The sequence below is a fragment of the Lontra canadensis genome, unplaced genomic scaffold, assembly GCF_010015895.1.
Source record: "Lontra canadensis isolate GAN:19392208 unplaced genomic scaffold, GSC_riverotter_1.0 scaffold699, whole genome shotgun sequence".
Classification (NCBI taxonomy): domain Eukaryota; kingdom Metazoa; phylum Chordata; class Mammalia; order Carnivora; family Mustelidae; genus Lontra; species Lontra canadensis.
In genome coordinates this window covers 1,509-27,490 of record NW_022631683.1, presented here as the reverse complement: position 1 = coordinate 27,490, position 25,982 = coordinate 1,509, and the positions used below count along the sequence as shown (strand labels likewise).

At 40.2% G+C, this 25,982-nt stretch overlaps 1 pseudogene; it reads left to right on the top strand.

The window, feature by feature from the left end:
* Positions 1–795: 795 nt before the first annotated feature.
* Positions 796–1,926, top strand: LOC116863200 (annotated as a pseudogene).
* Positions 1,927–25,982: the final 24,056 nt, after the last annotated feature.

Here is a 25,982-nt window from a genome sequence, read left to right as displayed (position 1 = left end):
TCATGGAACCCACACCTAAGCCACATAGTGCATGCCATTTCTGGGGCATGGAGGGTGGTTCAGGAAGGACTATGAACTAAATTCTCCCAGTAACATGCAATGTATCTTTTACAGTAAAGGGATTTCTAGAAAAGCAGCCTTCTCACTTCTCTGAAAGAACCAAGAAAAGGTCACTCTCTTCCTTTCTGGGCAAGGTGGTATAGAGACATAATGCTTGGATTTCTGGATTTGATTTGTTTGGGGTTTTTTTGTTTTGCTTGTTTTTTTTTTGTTTGTTTGTTTTTTTTTTTTTTTTTTTTTTTTAAGAAAAACCAAGTTTGGAACCATGCTAACAAAACTGAAGGCAGAACAGAGAAAGGTAAAGAAACCAGGTCTTTGATGACATGGTTGGACTCCTACCTTGTCTTTTTAGTTTTATTAGCCAATACATCACTTTCATTGCTTAAATCTGTCTTGAATTTTCTGTTGCTTGAGATTAAAAGTAGGAATGCCTGGGTGGCTCAGTAGGTTAAGCATCTGACTCTTGGTCTCAGCTCTGGTCTTGATCTCAGGGTCAGGAGTTCAAGCCCCATGCTGTGCTCCTCACCCAGCCTGAAGCCTTACAAAAAAAAAATAAAAGTATTCCACTGTCACAGAAGAATATGGATGGGGAGATACTGAAAGGAGTTAGATTAGATGGAAGACTAAGCATGAAGTGGTAAGGTACAAGGTGGCAGTGAGAAGAAGGTCATTGAAAAAAGAGAATTAATATGAGAGCCTAGCTCATTTGCTCACATTTGAATCCAGATCCACACAATGCTCTACCACCACTGCTGCCAGGACTGGATTGCACTCCAAAAGCATCCCAGCCCCCACTCCCACCCTCCCATTTATAACTCTGCCACCACAGACACAAACAAGTATAGCAACATAGAGGAATTCGCAGAGGGATCCAAGATCAATGCAGGCAAAAGTCAGCAGGGTGATGGGTTTTGGAATTGAAAGAACACAAACTGTATGGCAAATTGATAGACCCCAAAAGGGCCAAAGCTTTAAAAGGAAAAGAACCCCCAAATAGGGTTTTATGGGTGGATTTTGAGCCCAAATACCTCTGAAGAACAAATTAAAGAATATTTTGGAGCCTTTTCAGGAGATTGAAAATATTGAACTTCCCATGATAAAAAAAAAAAAAGAAAGAAAGAAAGAAAAAAAAAAAGAAAGAAAGAAAAGAAAAGAAAGAAAGAAAAAGGAAAGAAGAGGATTTTGTTTCATCACTAAACAGATGAAGAACCAGTAAAGAAATTGTTAGAGAGCAGGTTATCACCAAACTGGTTCTGGGAAGTGTGAAACCAAGTTGCACAACCCAAAGAGGTATATAGGCAGCAAAAGCAACAATGAAAAGGAGGAAGAGGTGCCACAGCTGGTGGACCAGATGGTAGTAGGGGTTGTGGACGAAATTAGGACCAAAACTGGAACCAAGGATTTAATAACTATTATGATCAAGGATATGGAAATTACAATAGTGCCTATGGTGGGGAGCAAAGCTATAGGGACTATCATGGCAATGAATATCATGGGTATAACTATGGGAACTATGGATGTGGACAGGGATATGCAGACCACAGTGGCCAACAGAGCACTTATGGCAAGGCCTTTCGAGGGGTTGGCAGTCACCAAAATAAGTGCCAGACATAGGAGGATGTTGGTGAAAACAGTGGAACTTTACTGCAGGCTGTGTGTCACCCTGACCACATCTATGTCTGGGAGTCACATGTTGCAGGCAGAGCGGAAGGCATACACCAGAAAATGCTGTCCTGTGGAGGAGACTGCTAAAAGTAACCCATCTTGCAGGATGACACTGAAGATTGGTCTTCTGTTGATCTAAGATGATTATTTTGTAAAAGACTTTCTAGTGTACAAGACACAACTGTGTCCAACTGTATATGGCCACCAATTAGTCTTCTCTGTTTTTACTTTGTCTTCTGCTGTGTGATGACTTGATGTAGATTTATTTACAAATTTCATTTGTATAAACATAGTATTTATTTGTATAACATGACTTCATGTTAAACATCAAATAAATGCTTCCTTATGTGGAAAAAAATATGTGAGGCTAATCTATATTGATTTGACCAGAATTCCCACACAGAATAAAAGGCTAAGGGAAAAAAATTAAGGAATAAAGGAAGTGAGGAGTTTGAGCCAACTCACAAGAAAAGACATGTAAAACATAAGGTTAAAAGTTAAAGAGGCATTTATTTGAATCCTCAGCCTAACCCTAGTCCCAACAGATGATATCATCCTAAAAACAGAAGATGTAAAGCAACAAGTATTTAAAACCTACAAAGTGCTCACCACAAAAGGTACAATCAGGGTCCATAAAACAGTGTGTAAAACTATAAATATTGTGAAAAGAAAAAAAATCTGTAAAAATAGGATAAATCAATGGGAAATTTCGGGTTGTATCTTGGAATGAAAGAGTGGTCAGATTAAGAACCAAAGGCAAGAAGGGTAAGGTGACTGAACGACAGATTGGGAAACTCTCATTAGAAAGGATAGGACTTATCAAGCCATTCCACTTATTCATACTGTCATACCTTTCATACATACTAGGGCACATTCTGTCAAGAGAACATGTAGTCCATTGACATATAACTCCTGTAAGCCCCAATAGAGTAAACAAGGCAAACTGACGAGAACCACTAGAAGAAAGAGGCTCAGCAACAATCCACACAGAATCACTGAGTCTTCATATTTCAGTAATGAAAAGGTAAATAAAACACTTCTGGGTTTCCAGTACACCTTGTAAGAGGCTGAAAGTTGGGGCACCTGGGTGGCTCAGTTGGTTAAGTATCTGCCTTAGGCACAGGTTATGCTCTCAGGGTCCTGGGTCAAGTCCCACATCTGGCTCCCTACTCATCAAGGAGCTTGTTTCTCTCTCTCCCTCTGCCTCTCCCCCCTGCTCACCCATGCTCTCTCTTTCTCAAATAAATAAAATCCTAAAAAAAAACAAACAAACCCAGAAGCTGAAAGTTGCTACTCCAAGTTAACAACAGATTAAAAAAAAAAAAAAATGAACAAACTGAAAAATCAACAACTCTTAGACCCAAAAGAGAACTGAGGTCACAGGGCAAAATGTTGCTCCCCAAACTGGAGAGACCAACAGTGAATACAGAGAATCACAATTTACTGGAGTAACAAACTGTGGAACCCAGTAGCAGGGTAGGGAAACCTGAACTATAAATGAATTGCTGGCACTCAATGTAGATAACTCTGAGAGTTAAAAACTCAAGGGGGACCCAGTCATTGGAGGCTCCCACACATTTCTTAGATTTAACTCCTGGATCTCTATCACATTCTCACAGTGAATATCAGAGAAAAATCAATATCCTTCCTTCTCTACCATGTTGTTGGCAGAGGAAGGGAAAAAGGAACCACATGGAAATATACCAGAGCATTCTGTTCTTAGCAAGGTCTGTCTTTAGAAGGTACTATTGAATCACAGCCTCACCTGCTGTGGTTTTATCAGAGCCTAACTTGCTAGCCTGGGTTAGGGGAAAGACCCACATCCAGCCCCCTCTAGCCATCCTGTTTCAGTTAAGGGTATGGAGGGAGGAGGGCTGAGAAGCACATTTGAGGCTCACAGTCCAAAGGCACAGGGATACTAAAAGACTAAAAGAGACTAGATCATAGGATTATGAAACACTTCCTTCCCCTTCACCTTATGATCATATTACTAAAGGTCTATAGATATTTATAGCAGTGCCTTTTACCTTGTACATCATGTCCAGCTACCAAGAAAAAAATCACAAGGTATACTAAAAAGCAAAAAACATAGGTGAAAGAGACAGAGAGAGCCTCAGAACCAGGCTCAGATACAGAAGGGATGTTGGAATTATCAGATCAGGAATTTAAAATAGCTATCATTAATATGCTAAGGGCTCTGATAAGTAGACAGCATGCAAGAACAGATGGGCAATATAAGCAGAGAGATGGAAATTCCAGGAAAGCACCAAAAAGAAATGCTAGAGATAAAAAACACTGTAACAAAAATGAATAATGCCTTTGTTGGACTTATTACTAGACTGGCCGCAGCTGAAAAGAGAATCTCTGAGTTTAAAGATATTTCAGTAGAAACCTCCAAAACTGAAAAGCAAAGAGAAAAAAGACTGAAAAAAAAAAAAAATCCAAGAACTGGGCACAAAAGATGTAACATATGCATAATGGGAACACTAGAAGAAATGAACAGAAGAAATATTTGAAACATAATGACTAAGAACTTGCCCCAAATTAATGTCAGACACCAATTCACAGATCCAGAATGCTCAGAGATTACCAAACAGGATAAATTCCTCCCAAAAAACGACACCTAGTTATATCATTTTCAAACTACAGAAAATCCTGAAAGAAGCCAGAGGATAAGAATATGTTACCCACAGAGGAGCAAAGATAAGAATGATATCTGACTTCTCAGAAACCACGCATGTAAGGAGAAAGTGGAGTGAAATGTTTAAAGCGTTGATGGAAAAACCCACCAACTTAAAATTCTGTAGCCTACGAAATTATCCTTCAAAAATGAAGAAATAAAGACTTTCTCAAACAAACAAAAATTTAAGGAATTCATTGCCAGTAGAACTGCCTTGCAAGAAAATTTAAAAGAGGTTCTTTAGAGAGAAGGAAAATAATATATGTCAGACAGTTGTATCTATATAAAGAAAGGAAGAGCAATGGAGAAGTAAGTGAAGGAAAAATAAAATTTTTTATCTTTCTTCTCACTGTTGTTAACAGATAACAGTTTGTTCACAATAATAACAACACTGAAGGGGCACCGGGGTGGCTCAGTCGGTTAAGTGTCTGCCTTTGGCTCAGGTCATGATCCCAAGGTTCTGGGATTCAGCCCCGCATCATACTCCCTGCTCAGTGAGGAGTCTGCTTCTCCCTCTGCCTTTCCCCACTGCTCATGTGTTCTCTCTCTCTCAAAAATAAATAAAGTCTTAAAAAATAACAACAACAACAACAACAACAACACTGGATTCAACAAATATGCTTATATATGTATACTTGTATATAAGTAAAATGAATGGCAAGAAAAATACAAGGGACAGGAGGAAGAAATTTGTATTATTTTGTTATGATAAAGTATATATACTTTATATAAAGTATACCCATGAAGAGGTATAGTATTATCTGAAAGTAGACTTGGATTAGTTGTAAATATACACTGCAAATTCTAAGGCAAACACTGAAAAAGAAAGCAAAAGAGAAGTATAACTGATATGCTAAGAAAGGAGTGAAAATGGAATCATAAACCAGTCAGTTAAAGCCACAAAAGGCAGAAAAGGGACAACAAATAGAAAATAGTAACAAATGTGGTAGCTATTAATCCAACTATACCAATAATCACTTTGAATGTCAACAGTCTGAATGCACCAATTAAAAGAGATTGTCAGAGTGGATCAAAAAACATGACCCAGGAGGGGCATGATGGCAGCAAAATGGCAATACAGAAATTTCTAGCATTTATTTCCTCCTAAAAGCATCAATCTGGACAGTTGCTCATGTATGAAAATACCTTCGCAAGAGCCGAGGATTCCAGGTGATAGAATACAGAATCTGGGTAAAGCACCGAAGTATGAAAAGACGTACTGAGGATGATAGAAAACAGATTTACGTTGTTTCCATCACCCATCCTCTAAGCCTGGACAGCCTAGGCCAAGAGACAGACCCTCCCCATAGCAAAAGGCAAGTAAAGTGACTACACAATTTCACCGAGGCCCAGCCCCAGCAAACCTCTGCTGCCTTAGGTAGCTCTCTATAGGCTCCCACAAACCCAAGTCCCCAGATTACTCCAGTGCCTTTAGGCTCCCATGGCCCCAGGGGACTCCCTTGGCTCTAGACTTCCACAGGGGATTCTACAAACCCAGGCCTCTAGCTCATCTGGGTGCTACCCAGCTCCAGTGGCCCCAGAAGGCTTCCATGGCCCTAGATTCCTGGAAGGATCCTGATAACCCAGACTCTTGGCACATCCTAGTACTAGCTGCTGTCCATGGCTCTGGGTAGTTCCTGTGGCCCCTGGCTCCCCAATAGTTCCCATGAACCCAGGCTCTGGGTGGGCACCCACAAACCCAGGCCCTTTGCTGGGCCCAGTACCAGGATGAGTACCACAAACCGAGGCTTTCAGCCCACCCCAGCATCAGGCCAGCTCCTGTGGCCCCAGGCCCCTTGCCAACCCCAGTGTCATGCTGGCTCCTGGGGATCTAGACTCTAGACAGCCTGCCACAGACCCAGGCTCCTAGCCTACCCCATCATCAGGCCAGCCTCCAGGGTCCTAGTCTTAAAGTTGGCTCCAAAGATCCAGGTTCATGGTCTGTATCAGCTGCAGTCTGGACCTGTAGAACTAAACTCCAGGCTGGTCACAAGGCCTCAGGTGACAGAATGACTCCTGCAACCCTAGTACCAGGCTGGCTCCATGAAACCAGGTTCCTGCTCCATTCCAGTTCTAGATCAGCCCCTGCAGACTCAGATGACAGGCCCACCCCAGTGATCCTGGTAAGTGGCTGGCCCCTATGGGCATAAAAAGTGACCAGTAATGTGAACAGAAATAATCTCTCTAAATAAAACAATAGGTTGTTTTGTGGGTTTAAGATTTGATTATTTGTCAGAGAGAGAGAATGGAGCAGGGGAGTGGCAGGCAGAGGGAAGAGCAGTCTCCCTGCTGAACAAGGAGGCCAACGCAGGATTCCATCCCAGGACTCTGGGATCATGACCTGAGCTGAAGGCAGATACTTAACCAACTGAGCCACCCAGGCATCCCACAATAGGTTATTTTATGTATACTTTCTGTGTCTGTGTATCGATCTCTCTCTCTCTCTCTCTCTCTCCAGGTTTCATATAAACAAACCCCTGTTGAATACTGATTGTATACAGGCCACTGAGCTAAATGCTAGCAACCAAAAATAGGGGATCATAGTCTAGTGGGAAAGACATACATTGGGGGTATTTATGCTCTTACAGATGGTATTAATTCAGTTTGTGGATAATCTGTAGGTTAGTGTTCCTATGAAAAAATGTATGGTAGACTGAATAATGACCTTCCTATAATGTCCATGCTCTATTCCCAGAACCTGTGAACATGTTATCTTACATGACCAAAGGAACCTGGAAAAAAGTCCACAAAGCAAATGTGTGATTAAGTGAAGGATATTGAGATGGGGAGGTTATTCTGGATTACCCAGGTGGATCCAATCTATTCATATAAATCCTTAAGAGTGAAGAACCTTCCCAAATTGTGGTCAGAAGGAGAATGTGACTATGGAAGAAAGGTCAGGGAGATGCAACATTCCTGGTTTTGAAGTGGAGAAAGGGGGTCACAAGTTAAGGAATGTGGGTAGCCTCTAGAAGCTGAAAAGGCAAGGACAGATTCTTCCCTAGAAGAAGAAGAAACCGGCCCTGCTGACACCTTGACTTTAGCCCAAGGAGCAGGATTTTGGACTTCAGATCTCTGGAACTGTAAGATAATAAGTCTGTATCATTTTAAACCACAAAGTACATGGTGATTTGTTATAGCAACAAGAGAAAATATAACATGCATATTGTCCCTGATGGTGTCGGACCCCAAAAGCCCACCAAGGTGAATTTCCTTGCAATAAGAATAGCCATCTAGGGAGCCTCAGTGAATGCCTCTCTCCTAGAGCTGGGGAATTTCTGAGGAGGCAGAAGGTTCACTCACACTAAGGCTCACCTAGGTCATGGGCACATCCTGACTTCTGGCAGAGGATGGGGAGAGCTATTGAGGATGTCCCAATGGTATGATCATGCCACTACTAAGTGATCTGGTCTGCAGGCCCAGGACAGGACTCAAACTCTAAGCGACTACATCACATTTGGGGGCTTACAGAGAAATTGTAACTCAAGGGTTGGTCAGGGTGAGGCTTATCAGCAGAGAGGGAACACTAGGAATGGTCATAGATAACCTGGGTCTGTGGAGAAAGTGGAAATGAACTCCAGGCATACGATTCTTGAAGTTAAGCTAACTGGCTTCTGTAGGGACTTTGGTAACAGATGAGATCTATGTGGCCTATGAGCTCTCCAGGCACAACCCCTGCTTCTGTGTAGAATGTGAACACATGGTGGCTTTACAGCATGGCACAGATGAGAGCGCACAGGCAGTGATTTTAGGAGAGAAGGGTATTTGGGGGGATCCCAGATGGCAAGGCCTCAATCTTGGGGGCTACCCAGACCGACAGAATTAGAAAGTGGCAGAAATGAAAGAATGTCAGGCTGTGCCTTTCTACTGAGAAGGCAGAGTTGGGGAAGAGTCTGCAAGGTAGTGAGAAAGGAAAGAGCCATCTGCTTAGCCAGCCAAGGCAGCTGAACCTATCCTGTGGGTTCTCCCTCCCATGCATAGGTCCCTCCTATCCTGGGCAAGGTTACAGTGCCAGCAGTAACACTCCTCAGAGATGGTAGGGAGAGCTGCTACTGGTGAGATGTGGAATCATCCCTCAGACCCACCCAACTATCTGATTGACTTGGCGGGAGGAAAACAGGTTCTTATACAGGGTGCTGCTTTTCAGTCAATGGTAGCCTAACACCCAGATCACGCCTTCAAAAACAGAGTACAGTTGACCCTTGAACAACATGGAGTTCAGGGGTGCCAAACCCTCACACAGTTGAAAATCTGTGCATAACTTTTGACTCCCTTAAAAGTTAACCTACTAGTAGCCTACGGCTGACTGGAAGCCTTACTGATAATATAAACAGTCAATAATGCACATTTTGCATATTACATGTATTATAAACTGTATTCTTATAATAAAGCTAGAGAAAAGAAAATGTTATTAAGAAAATCATAAAATACATTTACAGTACTGTACTGTATTTACAAAAAAAATCTGCATATAAGTGGACCCCCACAGTTGAAATCCATGTTGCTCATGGGTCAGCTGTATTTTATATCAACAGAATTGCCTCCTTTGCTGGAATGATGGCCAATTAAACCCTTTGAGAATATGGAACGTATCCAAAAGGTTTGGATTTGCCAGTGCAACTAATAGTCTCCAACAGATAGCAGTTGGAAAGTTATGGTTGGAAGTTTATTCTCACCAGCTTGAAACAGTATTAAGGATCCTACATTTTGATTAGATAGAGCAGAGTGTACAAGTAAGCCAAATCAATCACGGGTGGGCACGGTGGGTATCTGATGCAATCCTGCAAAATACAGTAGGTAACAGACATTCACAGAGGACTACAGGAGTTGGAGCCCAAATTCCAACAACCAGTTCTGAAGTTGAGCCAAGAGCCTGAGGAAATAGGTGGGTATGGGAGGCCAGAGCAGGGTTCAGATGTGGAACACCTTCTAGGAATTTAATCAAAAGATTACTTTCTTCTAGATAGTTGTTTTTTTAACAGAGCTAACAGGGAGCTATAAAGTGACTTTTGCTCAAGGGCATCCTAAAGACCATGCCAGACGTTTGACAAACAGATGATAAGCATATCCCAGCTAGACATCTGACAAACATGTGATAAGCATATACATAGCATGATTAGCAGCCATTAGTTCACACATCCTGCATTCGCCTACTCTTTCAAGCCTTAATGCCTCACCTCTTCTGTATCTCTAGGAGAAATATACATTGACTCTAAGATCACTTATATTTCCATGAGCTGATACTGCTCGGCTATCTATAGATTTTTATCTCTTTGTACATTCCTATTTCACTTTAATCTCCCTTGAGGGTTTTTTGATCTAGAACCTACAGCAGGAGCTACAGAAGTATTCTTCTCCGTAATGGGCAGGAACTTTCTACACCTTGAATCTAGAGTGGGGCTTTAATAATATATGAGAATTTAGAAAAATGGTACAAAGCGTGCACCTGGGTAGCTCAGTGGGTTAAGCATCTGACTTTGGCTCAGGTCATGAGCAGAGCGTCTGGGGCTCTGCCTAGGATTGGCCCTGCGTTTACCGTGGGCCTCGCCTCCTTCCCCCCAACCAACCTCCCCACATAGGTTTCTGCAAGGCCCTCCTGACCCATATCTGGTTCTGCCCTCAGTGGGAAGTCTGCTTCTCCCTCTTCCTCTGCCCCTTCCCCCACTTGTGTGTATGCACATGTGCTCTCTCTCTCTGTCAAATAAATAAGTAAAATCTTAAAAAAAAAAAAAAAGAAAGAAAAATGGTACAAATAACAACTTTAAAAGACTTTTAGAAGAAAATGTAGATGAATATCATTATGGCCTTGATGCAACGGTAGATTTTCTTTTTTAAGATTTTTTTTTTTATTTATTTGACAGATCACAAGTAGGCAGAGAGGCAGGCAGAGAGAAAGAGGAGGAGGCAGGCTCCTTGCTGAGCAGAGAGCCCGATGCGGGGCTCGATCCCAGGACCCTGAGATCATGACCTGAGCCGAAAGCAGAGGCTTTAACCACTGAGCCACCCAGGCGCCCCAAGGGAGGACTTTTTTAAATAAGACATGTAAACTATAAAGGAAAAGATTAGTAAAAACCCATATTTTAGAAAATAACATCTCTGCAGAAAGATAAGAGAAATTATGATTGTTTCTCCAAAACTGAAGCTTCCAGAGACTATGAAATGACTGCACTGGAATTGCTACAATACCCACACCACAGTAAATGTATTGGCTTCAATACTGAGCATGCCATGAAATCATCCATTTTCACCACCAACTTTCTGACCGGGATTTGATAATGGCACTATGGTGAAGAAATGGTGTGTATACACAAGACATAAAGACAATGATCAGTTTTGCTTTGTTTTGCTTTTCTCTAAAAAGGACAAAAAAAAAAAATGGGTTTCACATAAGGACCGATGTCCTGATAGGAAAACAGCTATCACAATGGATTTCTGAAGGAAGTTGCCAGACTCAATGTGCCCTTTTTCCTATCATGAGAACACACTTCTCCTGATAGAGCGCTGAGACTCTAGAAAAATCTTCTGCTCTCCTCTCAAATATTCTTGCCTGCCCTTGAAACAGGTTTATGTTTAGTTTATAAACAGGTTTAGTTTATTCCCTAAATGAGTAGCTCTTAAATAGTAATTGGCATTAGAATCATCTGCAGAGTCAATTATCATGGTTTCACTTATTTGTGGAGCATAACAAATAGCATGGAGGACATGGGGAGTTAGGAGAAAGCATTTGGGGGAAATTGGAAGGGGAGGTGAACAATGAGAGACTATGGACTCTAAAAAACAATCTGAAGGGTTTGAAGAGGTGGGGGGGTGGGAGGTTGGGGGAACCAGGTGGTGGGTATTAGAGAGGGCACAGACTGCATGGAGCACTGGGTGTGGTACAAAAACAATGAATACTGTTATGCTGAAAATAAATAAAAGAAAAAAAAAAAGAATCATCTGCAGAATCTAGAAAAAAAAATTCACATCTTGGACCCGATCACAGTGATGTTGATTAGTAAGTCTGGCTGCGGTCCTGGCATCTACATTTTTAAAGTTTATATTCCCCAAGTGATTCTGCTGTGAAGCCCTGATTGAGACCTACTCGTACAGACCTTTGGACTCCTGACTATGACTAAGCATTTTGTTTTTTACTACTCTGTACCTCAATCCTTATGACTGATCCCTGCTCTTATGTTCTTCCAACTAGTTGCTCACTTCACTCTCCATGTCCTCAATCAGTAACCCATACTTACATGCAAATCATATTAACAAATAATGTATACAGCAAGCAGGTAGCCGGTTAGCACCAACTCACTGGCTTTTAATAATGAATTGGGAAGACTGAGAAGATGAGAAAATACTGAGAAAGAGGAAAAATTACAGAGTGATTGAAAGCACATCAAGATTGAGGCCTAAAAGAGGAAGCAATGGATCAGCTCTTGTCAGATGGGAGGAAGCTTCTAAAGGCTAGTCCTCCTCCCTTCCTCCTTTTACAGAATACTACCTGTAGCATAATCTCTGCACCAGCTGTCTCCTTCCCAACAGCTTCCCTACTGGTTGTCTAATCTCAGTGGGACGGATACAAAAGTTCTCTTATTTCTCTTTCCAGGAGTGAAGGAGATAAATTTCTCTTCCTCTGGTTATTTGTAATTACTTCCACTAATATGCTACATTTTTTGAAATGTCTAGCTACTCCCATGAAGGCTCTTTCTTCTTCAACCTCCACACAAGTTAAACACTCTGTAACAGAGGTCATCTTCCTTTTCTGCTTACCACCTTCTGGAGTTAGCACAGGAATTTTGGACATATTGTACTCTATAATTTTTGACACAGATGGTTGGATAAGCAAAATTACAGTGGTCAAAAAGAGGTATTCAGGGACATGCTTCTTCACTGGTATCATTACTTGTAGTTTGAAGATTTCTAAAAACTGTTTCAACTGCCCTCAGGGATAAACTTTTGCCTCTAAAAAAAACAGTTCCATTCACTATGGCAAATATTGGGCTTGAACACTTAATATTAGTTCTTGGTTTGACAAAGCCCGTTATGTTTAAAGAAAAAAAAACAGTCCTTGACTAGCTACTGAGGCAACATAGGAAATGAAATTTCTAAGAACCTTCTAGGAATTTTATCAAATTTTAACACTATTATAAACATCTTGTTTCTAAAATATTTAAGGGTAATAAACACAGGTATGTGGGTTTGAGTTAGGCCATTAAAACAAAGAAGCCAGGCTTGTGGATATAGTTAATCATGCTGTTAGCTATAGAAGCCTGGATAGCAAGTAATAACTGCACTAAGAAGCTTACTTTTACCAACTTTATTCTCCAAGAATAGCCATCCCCAAATTTAGTGCCCAGGCCTCTTTCAACTTGGTTCCTAACTAAGTTTTGGAATTCTTGGGACATTTAAATACTTGTGGAATTAAATACTGGGACACTATTTATCATATTTAATCTATATCATAACCAAAGATGATACTCCCATGACAGATCGTGTTTCAGCCACTGTCAGTCACAAAAATGATCTGGTTCCTCTGCTGCCACACAGACTTGAGTTCTGATCCTTCTCTTTGTCAGTTATTTTGGTTGATAGTTGAAAGAAGTACAATAAGAGCAGGTATTTCCTTTCTAAGTGATTCTCTAACTACAGAAACTTTACAAACTTGCTTATCTGGCATTCCAAGAGATGGCAGGTCAACAAATATGTATCAAGTGCCTACTGCGTGCCAAGCACTGTTCCAGGCACTGAGGATACTAGGGAAATCAGTACAGATAGAGCACCCACCCATCCAAAAAGAGAAGGGAACTAGAACTCCTGACATACATACTCCACTGGAAGAATGCTTCTGTAGTCTGTGCTTACTTGTTTGCTGAGGATGTGTTAGACTTCTTTTGAGCTAGCTATTTACTCAAAAGTTCTACCCGTGTATTAACTAGAGTCAGCCAAAGAACTTCTTACTCCAAAGTCAAAGTTAAATCTGAAGTTCTTTCCACTTCCTCTTTATAGAACTTTACAACATTGACTAGTTTTATAGTTCTTCATCTTAGAGATTACTTAAATTACAAAGTGCTTACACATTTATGAGTCTTTATTTAAGAATAGCCTATAAAATAAATTTTGTCTGTGAGCACATTTTTAAGTGCACAAACTAGCAGTAAAACCAGGAGTATGGTTTTGGTTTATTTGTGTGTATGTGTCTTTCATTTTCATGTTTCTGATCTTTAACCCCTTTCAAAAAAAAAAAAATGTGGTCAAAACAAAACCACAAATATAGAAGCTAAATCCTGAAATAAATTAGATGGGCCCCCAAGGCCATCATGCTTCTACTGTATGATTTCTGCGCCGTATCTTACCCAAGTCATTTAACTTTCAGTTTCATAATCTAATAACTCTGGTTTCCTTGTTTTTCTACTTAACTTCTTAAATGCTTGCCCAGATAAAAGCTTCTGCCTATTTAGCCACATTGAGCCTTACCAAAGGTCAATAAGATCAATAACAAGGGGAGATCTTTAGATTCCACTTTCCTTCACTGCTTTGTAAAAATATACATATTAATTTTTGCACTTACCAGTTTATTATAAAAGGATATGATAAAGGATACAGATGAACATCCAGATGGAAGAGATGCAGAGGACAAGGTATGTGGGAAGAGGTGCCAAGCTGTCATGCCCTCTCTGGGGAGGCCGCTCTTTTAGCCTCTCCATGTGTTCACCAACCTGGAAGCATCAACTCGCTGCCTTATAATAATGAAACTCTATAAGAATATTTTAATAGCAGATTGAAAGAGGGGTAGTAATTATTTACAAAAACACATACACACATCCATATATGTATATATTTTATATTTATATTAAAAGGTAATTTTTAGGGCTTTATCTTCAGGGACTAGAAATGCAATTATTTAATTATAGCATTTAAAGTAACAAAAAAACCCCACAATTTGGGAGAATATTTATTTATTTAGTTAGTTAGTTTTAAAGATTTTATTTATTTATTTATTTGACACAGAGAAAGGGATAATGAGAGAGAGAGAGAGAGCGCACAAGCAGGGGGAGTGGCATGCAGGCAGAAGGAGTGGGAGAAGCAGGCTCCCTGCCAAGCAAGGAGCCCAATGTGGGGTTCAATCCCAGGGCCCTGGGATCATGACCTGAACCGAAGGCAGACACTTAACTGATTGAGCCACCCAGTCACCCCAGGAGAATATTTAAGCAAGGCTATAAACCTAGGCCAAGTGAAAAGCTGGAAAAAATAAGAAATCCAGCTACTCTAAAAAAGCTATCCCACAGTTGCTTATATCAAATAGATCTCATTGAACAAAAGTATGTTTCAACATCCTGATAGCTAGTAGGCAATTATGTTTTAATCAATCATTCAAAAGCCATTTACAGAACAACTGAGGATACAAAGATCAATCTTGTAAAGAATTAGCCTCAGCCTTGTATAAATTCATACATTGCATGGTATCAATGCTCTTAAATTGTTCTATTTTATGGGTGGATTTTGTATATCTACCTAGTTTATATACAGTAGTGACTTTTAAATTTGTTTTAGAAAAATACTTGCTATTAGACATTATTCACCATTTTCACATAACCAAATATATACTTTATGACTTATTTTAAGCTTTTGCTTGATAAAAATTAGTGTACTTTTTTGGGGTAGAAATTTTGGGAGCTATTCTTCAAAGGAAAAAATCATGTGTATTTTTACTATTCAGGGATATTTGCTGTTGGCATTTCCTTCTAGAATTTTTTTCTATACATTTGATTTCAAGTAACAGAAAACCCAATTCGAACTTGTTTAAACAATAAAGAAAACTGATTGGCTCACATGAATGAAAAGTCCACAGGCTTCAGGCCAGTCATGGCTTCAGATGAAGCTTGATTTTATAACTCAATTTGTCATCAAGGACCTGTTTACTTTCTTCTCTCCACTCTGCTTCTGTGGTGTCTGCATCATTCTAAGACTGGCTCCTCTCATGGCCCCAAGATGGCTGCCAGCATCTTCCCCTGTCCAGCAAGCAAGAGAACATCAGCATTCTCAGCAAAAGTCCTAAGAGTCATGCTTCAAACTACTTTAAAGCCAGTGCCCACCCTGACTGAATCACTGGGGGCAAAGGGAGGGAATGTACTTATTGGATAGCCAACATTAGTTACATCACCTCTGAAGGCAGAGTGAAGTCAACCTCTCTGGAATCATATGTATCCCTAAGGAGAAACTGGTGCTGTTGGAAACGTGATGGGGAGTTTTAAAGAAACTAAATATTTTTAAAGAAATATTAGATATGTGTCTTCCTCTTTGCTGATCTTTGATTGACTCTCTAGATGGCCCAGAGTGTTACTTTTTCAAGGAAAATCATGCTTAGAATTTCAATAGGGAATACTTGATAGGTATTAAAAGTTATATAGATCTGGGTGTATGGTTTAAAATATTAATTACATGTTATTAAGTTTAAAAGGTTAGGGATGCCTGGGTGGCTCAGTCGGTTAAAGCATCTGCCTTTGGCTCAGGTCATGATCCTGGGGTCCTGGGATTGAGTCCCACGTCTGGCTCGTTGCTCAGTGAGGAGCCTGCTTCTTCCTTCTGCCTGCTGCTCCCCCTGCTTGTGCTCTTTCTCTGACAATTATATAAATAAAATCCTTTAAAAAATTAAAATTTAAAATGTTATTAAAACCATGTATATAAAAAATCATATGTATTATATGATCCTATTTTTCTTAATCTACATATGCATGGAAAAAAGGTACATACATAGTAGAATGTTAACTGAAGTTATCTGTAGGTGTTGTGACTTTTCACTTTCTTCATTCCTTTTTCTATTACCTGAATACTTTATAATTATTTATTGATTTAATAATCAGAAAAAAACCCCAAACATTAGAACTACATAAATTGGAAAAAAAAGTACAGTTCACCAGGAATCGATAACATATCCCACGGCCTCAAGCATGTACCCTACACAACACTTGCCATTATACAAACCACTTGGTTTATTTCTCCTGTCAATCTTTACCAGCTGGAATTGAGGGAAATGAAGGTATCAATGTGTATGAAGGTCCAGGTCCTGTTCATTTACAAGTTAAGATTAATATATAGTTTTTCTCCATTAGTTTGAATAACTTTTAGCTTTTCTTCCCTTTTTTCAGTTAATAATATATGTAGATCAGCATTTCACAGAGTGATTAGCAGATATGATGTGAAATTAAATGGTTTTCTTAAGGCAGTCACCAGTAATTACCTAAGAATGACTTTTTAATGAGGTCTTTCAGCTCTATACATACTTTGTTCCTACAATTTCCCCCCAAAACCTGCTCTTCTCAGGAAACTTATCCACTCCATACAGATATCTCCAACCTCATCTTTAGCTGTATTCTTTCTCTCTCTTGAGCTTCTGTTTTCTTTCTAGGTGTCTATCAGAAATCTCTATTTACATGTGCTGATACCTTCAGGAACAGTTCATCCACAGGAGAACGAGTACTTATATTCCCAATCTCTTATACCAATTAGTTGGGTGTTCTCAGATCAACTGCTGAATCTCCAGGACCACACATGGTGAGGACGATGACAACTCCTTCAAGAAATGAGGCTGAGGGGCTCCTGGGCAGCTCAGTTGGTTAAGCTTCTGCCTTTGGCTCAGATCATGATCCTGGGGTCCTAAAATGGAGCCCCACATCAGTTCTCTCTCTCCCTCTGCCCCTATTCCCTGCTCATTCTCTCTCTCTCTCTCTCAGATGGATGAATAAAATCTTTAAAAAAAGAAAGAGACTGAATTAGATAATTTATCAAGATTTTAGATTCTAGACCTAAAATCAAATTCATTATTTTCTTGTAACTGCTTCTCTCATTTGAACTATTTCTTTCTTTCATTTTCAGTTAATAGAATGATAGAAAACAATCGGACTATAGAACTAGGAAGACTGTTAGAGGCTGTCTAGTTCAATTCCCTCTCCTTACTGTAATGGAGTAAGGACTTTAGTTCATTACCTCCTTCATCTTCTTTGGCCCTATCAGTAATCCAGTCCCATCAGCTCTTCTTTTATAATGTCTCTCATGCTGTTTCCACTTTTTTCATTATCATCACTCCAAAGTACATATGTCTTCATTTCCTAGTGTCTAGGTTCTTCCCAAAGTCATCAGCTTTTCTTGCCTCCAGTCTCTTTTTCAACTTATCCTGGGAAAGCTTCCAGATTACATAACTAAAAACAATGTAATCATTATGACACATTCCCGTCAAAACATATTTAATGGTTTTACTGTGGTCAGAGGATAAGGCAAGGCCCAAACTCTAAAAAGTCTAACCTAAAGAACCTCCTAGAGGCTGACCTTAACTTACCTTTCCAGGTATATCTTCACATATTCTCCTAAACGTCAAAACTCAGAACTTCTTTAAATGAACAAAACTTCATGCTTTCTAAACAGAAATCTTTTTAGCCTTGAGATAATACACTCAGAAGAATAAAAAAAAAAAGTAGCCGGTTTCAAGGGGAAAAAAAGAAGGCAGTTAAGAGTGAAGATGGGGAATAAAGGTGAAGTGAGAACAGGAATAGAATGCATGACTTTTCTGTAGTTTTTCTCTTCTCATTTTTTCTCCAGCTTTTTAGAAACTTTAACCTTAGCTTACTGTGATTTTTCAAAGTATACATTTTTGTATCTTTGCACAAAAACTAAGATGATAGAAACACATCTGAAGTTGTCAGACCAAAAAAAAAAAAAAAAAAAAAGGAAAGAAAAAAATAGTTGGATGCAAGGCAAAATAGAAGCTTTACAAAGGACAGATGCCTGTGGAGATATTAAGTGGAATCATATCATAAACACCTTGAATTTGACATAATTTTGATTCCAAGAGATTAATACAAATAGTTTCTTCGGGTTTCAAAATGGAGCTCTAAATTTGGGACCTCTTCATTTCAAGCTCAGAAGTATTCCACCAATATAACAAATTTCTTCTCAGTACACTTAGAGGATAAGCATGTAGTTTCCCCCACAACAGAGACACAAGTAGTCAGGGACTAGGCGCTTATTCTATCCAAATCAGGCACAGTGCACAGGCTTTATAGACATTTTAGTCCCTGATTTTGGAAGGTCAAGGCCACACTCCCTTGCGAAAGAGGGAAAGCAGGATTCTGGCCCAGATCTGATTTTTAAACTCTGCGCTATCAAACGACTAGTCAAACCCACATATGAATTAGCGGATCACAAGAGGTTGGGCGTTAGGCAGCAAAACGAGAGGCTTCCGCATCTGGAAGGGCGAGGAAAACGAGACTGGAAATGCCCCCACAGCAGCCGCCATTTTGCGAGAGCTGGGCCGCCGGAAGTCAAGCCGCCAGAGTCTCGCGGCTGAGAGGCTCGGAGTCTACGGCCTGGAGGCGGAGCCGGGGACCCGGGGACCCGGTATCCCCCACATCTCCACGAGGGCGGATTCTGAGGGCGGGACAGGGGACCGCGCGGCTAGAAGCCTCGCGGCGGGGGCGGAGCCTGAGGCGGAGCCGAGGACTTGCGCTCGGAGGTTCGAGGCGGGGGGCGGGGTCTGAAGGCGGGACAAGGGGCCACGAAGCTCTGAGGTTCCCGGGGCGGGGCAGCTTGAAGACTCGAGGCGGGGGGGGGGGCCTAAGGGCGGGGGGGGGGGGGGGGGGGCGGGGCCGCGCGGCCGGCGCTGGGAGGAGCTGACCTGAGCACCGCACTCCCGCACCTCACTTTCTCGGAACGTGACAGAGCTGCTGTAGTCGGCCTCCAGCAGCCCGCAGCTCTCGGTGAAGAGGGCTGGGGTAGGAGATGACGGTGATTTCCTGCCTGCTTGGCCCAACACGAGCATCGACTCCCCTCTCGCGGCCCCGGGGCTGCACACGTAGCAGGTGAGATGGGGCCCCGGGGACGCGGACCTGCCCCGCCCTGGCTCGGCCTTGGGTACCCTTGGTGCCCCCCATCCCCGCCTCTCAGGTCTGGGCAGGTGGGCAGTGCCCCGCCCTTGGCACCCCGGCGTGCAGTCCACTGCCTGCTCCTGCCCCGCTTTTAGGACCTCCGGAGCCACCCAGAAAGACTTAATGTAGGGGAAGGGACCACTTGTCCCCTCCAGTGACAGAACAGTCATACCCCAGTTTGAGGAGAGCATCATTGCTCGTATGTCCACGCTGACATTCTCGGATTCTTCCTTTTATCCCGAGGGGGTGGCCTCAGTGTCTGCCCTCCTGGGAGATTCTGCATGGGTACCTGGAGCGCTACACCAAATTTTCTTCCTTACCCCTTTTTGGAGCATGTCGGATACCATGACGTTGTGATTCCCATGCCCTGGGGAAGCTGAGACCAACTTTTTAATCCCAGGCACAGACCTTAGTCTGCCTTTCCACTTCCACTGCTGTCTGCCTGGGCATTGGGTGGCAGCTGGTCTCTGGGCAGTCTGGTTAAGGACTTTCCACATCCTTATCTTAGAGGGCCAGAGTCTGTCCGTGCTGACAAGGGAAGAGGCAGTGTTCAGCACTCCCCACCCTAGGTCTCTAGGGAGGACATTTGGTCCTCTGCAAGTAGGTGGGAGTGGGCGGATGGTGTGACTGTTCATGTTCAAGTGCTTTAATCGTATTATACTCTGTTATGCTTTTCCCACAGGATAATGGATATTGGGTGTTTCAAAGCTTTCTCTTTGAAATAAATCAGAACCCTCTTCCCCATTTTCACTTAACAATGGCATTTGTTTACAGTTTCAGTGGTTCCTTGCAGTTATCTCAACCAACTATCAGTGGCTACAAGGGGGTTGTATATGGCATTTCTCCACTCCTCACCCCAGTGAGTGTGGCCAGGGAGCAGTCTTTTACTGTGAAAGGTCAACTTGCTTGTTCTTTTAGCAACCCTTGTTTTTAATGAGATGGAAGGACTGGATGTAATTTTTTAAAAACTTCCGTTGCTGTCCTCCTGTTCATTTTCAAAGAATGCTTTAAAAAGTATATACTCTTCCCGTTGTGGCGGCGGGGGTGGGGGGGCGGATGAAAAGCCTTTGTAAGTGCTTTTTTGGTTGTTTTAACCTTTCCTCTGTTAGTAAGTATTGCTTTTATGATGTTGAGGAACATTAAAAGACTCTTCCTGAGAAGGGGCAGATTACTTCTCAAAGTTTTTCTTTTAATTTTTGACTAACGTAAGGTTAATCCTGGGCAGTGCTACAACTATTTGACCATCACGTTGATAAAAATGAAGATCTCTCCCTTCCCTGCTAAAAACAACTTAAGATCAAACTGAATTTATTTGAACTCCACTTAGTTGTTTGGTATGAAATAAAAGCTAGAAACCTATGACCCATCCCATCTCTCTGTTTTAGTTGGAGAAATCTTTAATACCAAGTTTGAAGAATGGGCATAAGACAATGAATTATGTTTAATCTGTTGCCATTCTCATTATGGCCACACTTCTAATAGCAGTTGCTACCATTTCTTGAAGACCTACTCTGTGAAAAGCTGTGTATGAAGTCTCATATCCTCACAATATCCCTTTAAGAAGGTTTTCACTCTCATTTTACAGTTGAAGAAGCTAAGGTTCAGAGAGGATATTTAACTTGCCCAAAGAGTTCATAAGTTATAAGTTCCCAAACTGGGTTCAGGTCTATTTGGCTCTTTTCAGTGAACAACCACTATTTTAGTTAAAACTGTTGGTTAAAAAATTATTGTAATACATTGATATGTGAGTGTAGTACAAATAAAGGGTAGTGAGCAGTATGAGTTACTGATATTCCAGGCAAACAAATATAGGGAACTTTAAAGAAATAAGACTGGAGAAGTTTATCTCCTTATTCTTTAACATTGCCTCTTCAAGTCCACACCTGTTAGGGGCTCCAAATATTTAACACCTTTTATCAGCTCCTTACTTCAACTAATGGTAGCTCTCCCAACCATTAGCTTTCCCAGGATATAATTTGATGCTTATTTGGTAAACTTCAAGTATGTGATTATTGTAGGTTTTGTGTATATTAACCACTCCTATCTAATCCTGGTAGAAAAATACTTGTCCTGATCCACATTAAATGTACGGTTTTTAAAGGGTTCACTTTATACGAGGGTAGCCCAGAGAAAATTATCATACCCACACCCCATGTATCAGTTACTGCTGATCTCTGGTCTGCTGTCTGAGTCTTTTTTATGTCATGTGGGTGTTTGAAAACTTACCCCTTGGCATTGTAAATTTCAGGAATCACGGGCGCTTTTACTTTCTACCTTATATAAGGCCACTTTAGATGATCAACCCTGAATAATCACTTAGAAATTGGCAGTTGTCACCATATTAATTTCAAATTACTAATTAAAGCCGACTAGTTGCAAAGTTTCCCAAACCTCATATTTATTGTGTCCCTGGCAGCAAGAAGGGAGTCTGATAAGTATTGTAATGTTAGCATAAAGTATTTTCTTGCTTTAGCATTTTCTGAACATCTTTAGAACATTTCACAACACATTTTGTGTTCTTTAACATTTTATGTACAGCTTTAGGACATTTTAGAACACATTTTATGGTCTTGGTCCTGTTGCTATATTGTAAAACTTAGAATACTTTATCATTCAGGAAAAAAAGGTTTCTGTCCATGAACTAGATCGTTCCTTAAAGAGAACACTGATCCACTAAAAGGTGAAAAGTTTAATATTTTAGTCATTAATCATTATTATATATATATATGTATCATATATATACATAATTATATAATTAGTTATATATAATAACTGTGTATTGTATTAGTGCCTCCTGTGTGCCAGGCACCGTGCTGGGTGTTGGGGGTACAACAGTGAGCAAAAACATGCAGAGTCCCTACTTCAGTGGCACTTAAAGTCTAGTGAAAGAGATAGACATAAACCAAATAGTCATTCTAATGCATGGTATAATTATAAACTGAGAAAAGTAGCCTACAGGTAAGGAACATGATTCTACTTGATAAAGACCTAGCTATGGGGTTAGTGAAGCCTTATGTGGTGAAGAAACTCCTGAACTATATGATTTAGAGGATGAACACGTGTTATTATACAGACAGTGGCAAGTAAAGAAGAGAACATTTTACACTGAACTTCATGTACAAAGCCTCTGTGACACAAAGAGACTATGGAGCATTCAAAAAGGCAAATATATGAGGCTACTTTAAATGGAGCTGAGGGTAGCCTGGTGGGATGCCATCATCTTTTCTTTCATTCTCTTTTATGGGCTACCAAAAGTTGTAATTAAATTTTGTTAAGTGATTACTTTGTGCCAGACATGATTATAAGGACTTAATCTCAAGTCCCCGTGAGGTAGGTACTATCATTGCCATTTCACAGATGAGGAAAGTTACTGGATAAAGTTACTATGTGATATTCTACTATACTCTTCTTCCTGTCCTCTACTCAGGTATGACCACAGGCTAGACAGGACTGTCCTATCTAGTATGTAGCCTCGAGCACTGAAATTTTCAGAGAATTTGGATGCAGGTGGACCTTCAGGAGAGGCTCTGTGGGCCCCAGGCTCTTACCCACCAAGTGGAGCTCAAGTGTGAATCATGGGGGAAAGCCATGGGGTATCCCTGCAACTGTCATATTTATTAATCTTATTTTATTCATGTCTGATACTGAACATAGGACAGCAACATAAATATTTTGAGCTGACCCACCTTTGAGAGTAAAGAGGTTATTGTTGGGGCGCCTGGGTGGCTCAGTGGGTTAAAGCCTTTGCCTTCGTCTCAGGTCATGATCCCAGGGTCCTGGGATCAAGACCCACATGGGCTCTCTGCTCAGCGGGGAGCCTGCTTCCTCCTCTCTGTCTCTCTCTCTCTGCCTACTTGTGATCTCTCTCTCTGTGTCAAGTGGATAAATAAAATCTTTAAAAAAAAAAAAGGTTATTGTTAGCAAAAACTCTCACCCCCCCCCTTTTTTTTTCATTGTATTTTTCTCTGGTGGTTGTTGAAGAAAGTATATATATTTATTTGGTCATTTGATAAATCTAGGTTTGCTAGTGTATGCTTTCAACTAGAATTATTCTCATCATTGATTGTCGCACTGAATCTTTCTTCCTTTCTTTCCAGAGATCTGGTTGGAGTTGGAGGGTGAAAGAAAATGGATTCGTTTTCTGATATACCTGCAGAGAACTTAACCATTGCAGTCAATATGAGCAAGACTTTGTCCTCAACGGTAGTGCATAGATTTAATTCCACTAATGAGCCACCTTCAATGTCAATAACGAGGCTTTTTCCAGCCTTACTAGAATGTTTTGGCATTGTCCTTTGTGGCTACATAGCAGGAAGAGCTAATGTCATAACATCAACACAGGCCAAAGGACTGGGAAATTTTGTCTCCAGATTTGCACTTCCAGCTTTATTATTCAAAAATATGGTTGTACTTAATTTTTCCAATGTGGATTGGTCTTTCCTATACAGTATCTTGATTGCCAAAGCTTCTGTATTTTTCATTGTCTGTGTATTAACTTTATTGGTTGCCAGTCCTGACAGTCGATTTAGCAAAGCTGGACTATTCCCTATTTTTGCCACACAAAGTAATGACTTTGCATTGGGATATCCTATAGGTAAGTTATTTTTTATTTTTCAAGTTTTTAAAATATTCGAGTGTTTTAGGAAGTAGCAAAATTTAGTCCTTTAATTTATTTAGGCATTTGTTAGTGGTAGATATTTACTTATATCTAAAATATATCTCTTGGGGCACCTGGTTGGCTCAGTTTTTAGAGCATGTGGCTCTTGACCTTGGGGCCCATAAATTTGAGCCCTACATTGGGGGTAGAGTTTACTTAATAAAAAGGAAAATCACAAAACCTCATTCCAAATCTCTGTACTCTGTACCAACCCATAATGCCTACCCCCAAAAGGGAATAAATCTTAAAAAAAAAAAAAAAAATTTAAAAAATCTCTCATTTTTTTCTTAAATATTTCTTACTTTAGGATGAATTCTCTTTTTTCCTCAACTTTGGAGTTTGAAGCTCCTTCAAATGTTGACCTAAAATAAATAGTCATGTCTAAATAAACTTTATAAATCATCTTTCTAATATATTCTTTTTCTTCTCACCAATCACACAAAAGAAGATCAGGCTCCAGAAGGGATCAGTTTCTGATTTAAATTACATAAGAAAGATAGATATATGTCTGCATAAAAGTAGTTATTAAATGTTAGTAGTGGAAACTTATGAGTGACTTCTTTTCCCTCCCTCATTTTTCTTACCAATTGGCATATACATGGTTTTACATTAAATTTTGTTGTTGAGCTTGTTATTTAGAAAGTCAGTATACTTTAAGTTAATTCTTGTATAAGAACGAAAATGGTGAGCGCTTTTGCCTTTTCAGCATTTCCTTCTTAACCTTTCCAACTCTTTAGGCAGGCTAATTTTATGTTTCTATGTGTGTTTTCCTGATAAAACATACCAATCTGGGAATATCTTGAACATATTCTTTTTTCCAGAACACCCTAAGTACTAACTACTTAGTAGCTACTTTTTATATTTTTACTTTTAAATTACAGTTTATGTTATGCTTTGGCCATGTGTCATGGTGTGAGGACCTGAATATTAACGGAGGTAGTCATACATTCATTCACACCTTCACAGGGATTGTTACGTACCCATGATTGTGCTAGCTGCTGGAACTACAACAAAGTCCTCATACATATTAAACTTACATTTTAATGTGAAAATAAAATTAAAATTAAAATAATATCAGGTAATGACAAGGACCATAAAAATAAAGTAGTATAAAGGGCTGGGAATGAGGAGGTTCTATTTGATATACGGGGTCAATAAAAGCCTCTCTGATGGTATATCTTCTGAGCAGAGACTGAAAGAAATTTATCGAAGTGGACAACTGAAAACTACCATTAACTTTCAGATTCCTTATTCAGTAGTTTTAAAACTCTCCCCCCACCCAAACTGTTAATTATTTTACCTCTGGCACCAAAAAGATTCTACTGGGTATACTTTTCCTTTTTCCCTTCCTTTGACCTCCTCCCTCTTGCTTACCAGAAATGGAGCTAAATCTTAGAAATTAAATAACTCTGAGTAAAGCAGGTTTATGAGCGAGGAAAATCTGGGCTCCTAGATGACTAAGCTATAAATAGTAGCTATAAAGGTGTTCCTTTTAAGGTTATTGAATTTTAAAATTAGGATAAACCAAGCATTTATTTTATTTTTAAAGATTTTATTTATTTATTTGACAGAGCAAGACACAGCAAGAGCAGGAACACAAGCAGGGGGAGTGACAGAGGGAGAGGGAGAAGCAGGCTTCCCCGCAGAGCAGGGAGCCCAATGCAGGGGTGGATCCCAGGACCCTGAGATCATGACCTGAGCCAAAGGCAGACACTTAACAGATGAGCCACCCAGGTGCTCCTAAACCAAGGATTTAAATAAAGACTTTGGAAATAAAACACTTTGGAAATAAAATAAAAGTCCATCTCCTCAGGAGCATTAAATAATATAAACTTGAGGTATTTGTGGCATAAAGACCTTATAATGGCTCAGTATCATAGTGTTAAGTAACAAATATTACATTATCTTAATTTAGGCATAAACCATCTATAGTTTCATGTTCTCATAGACTAGTAAATCCACAACTAAACAGAACTAACATTTGTAACTTTATATTTTCTTATATACTTACCTGAGGTAG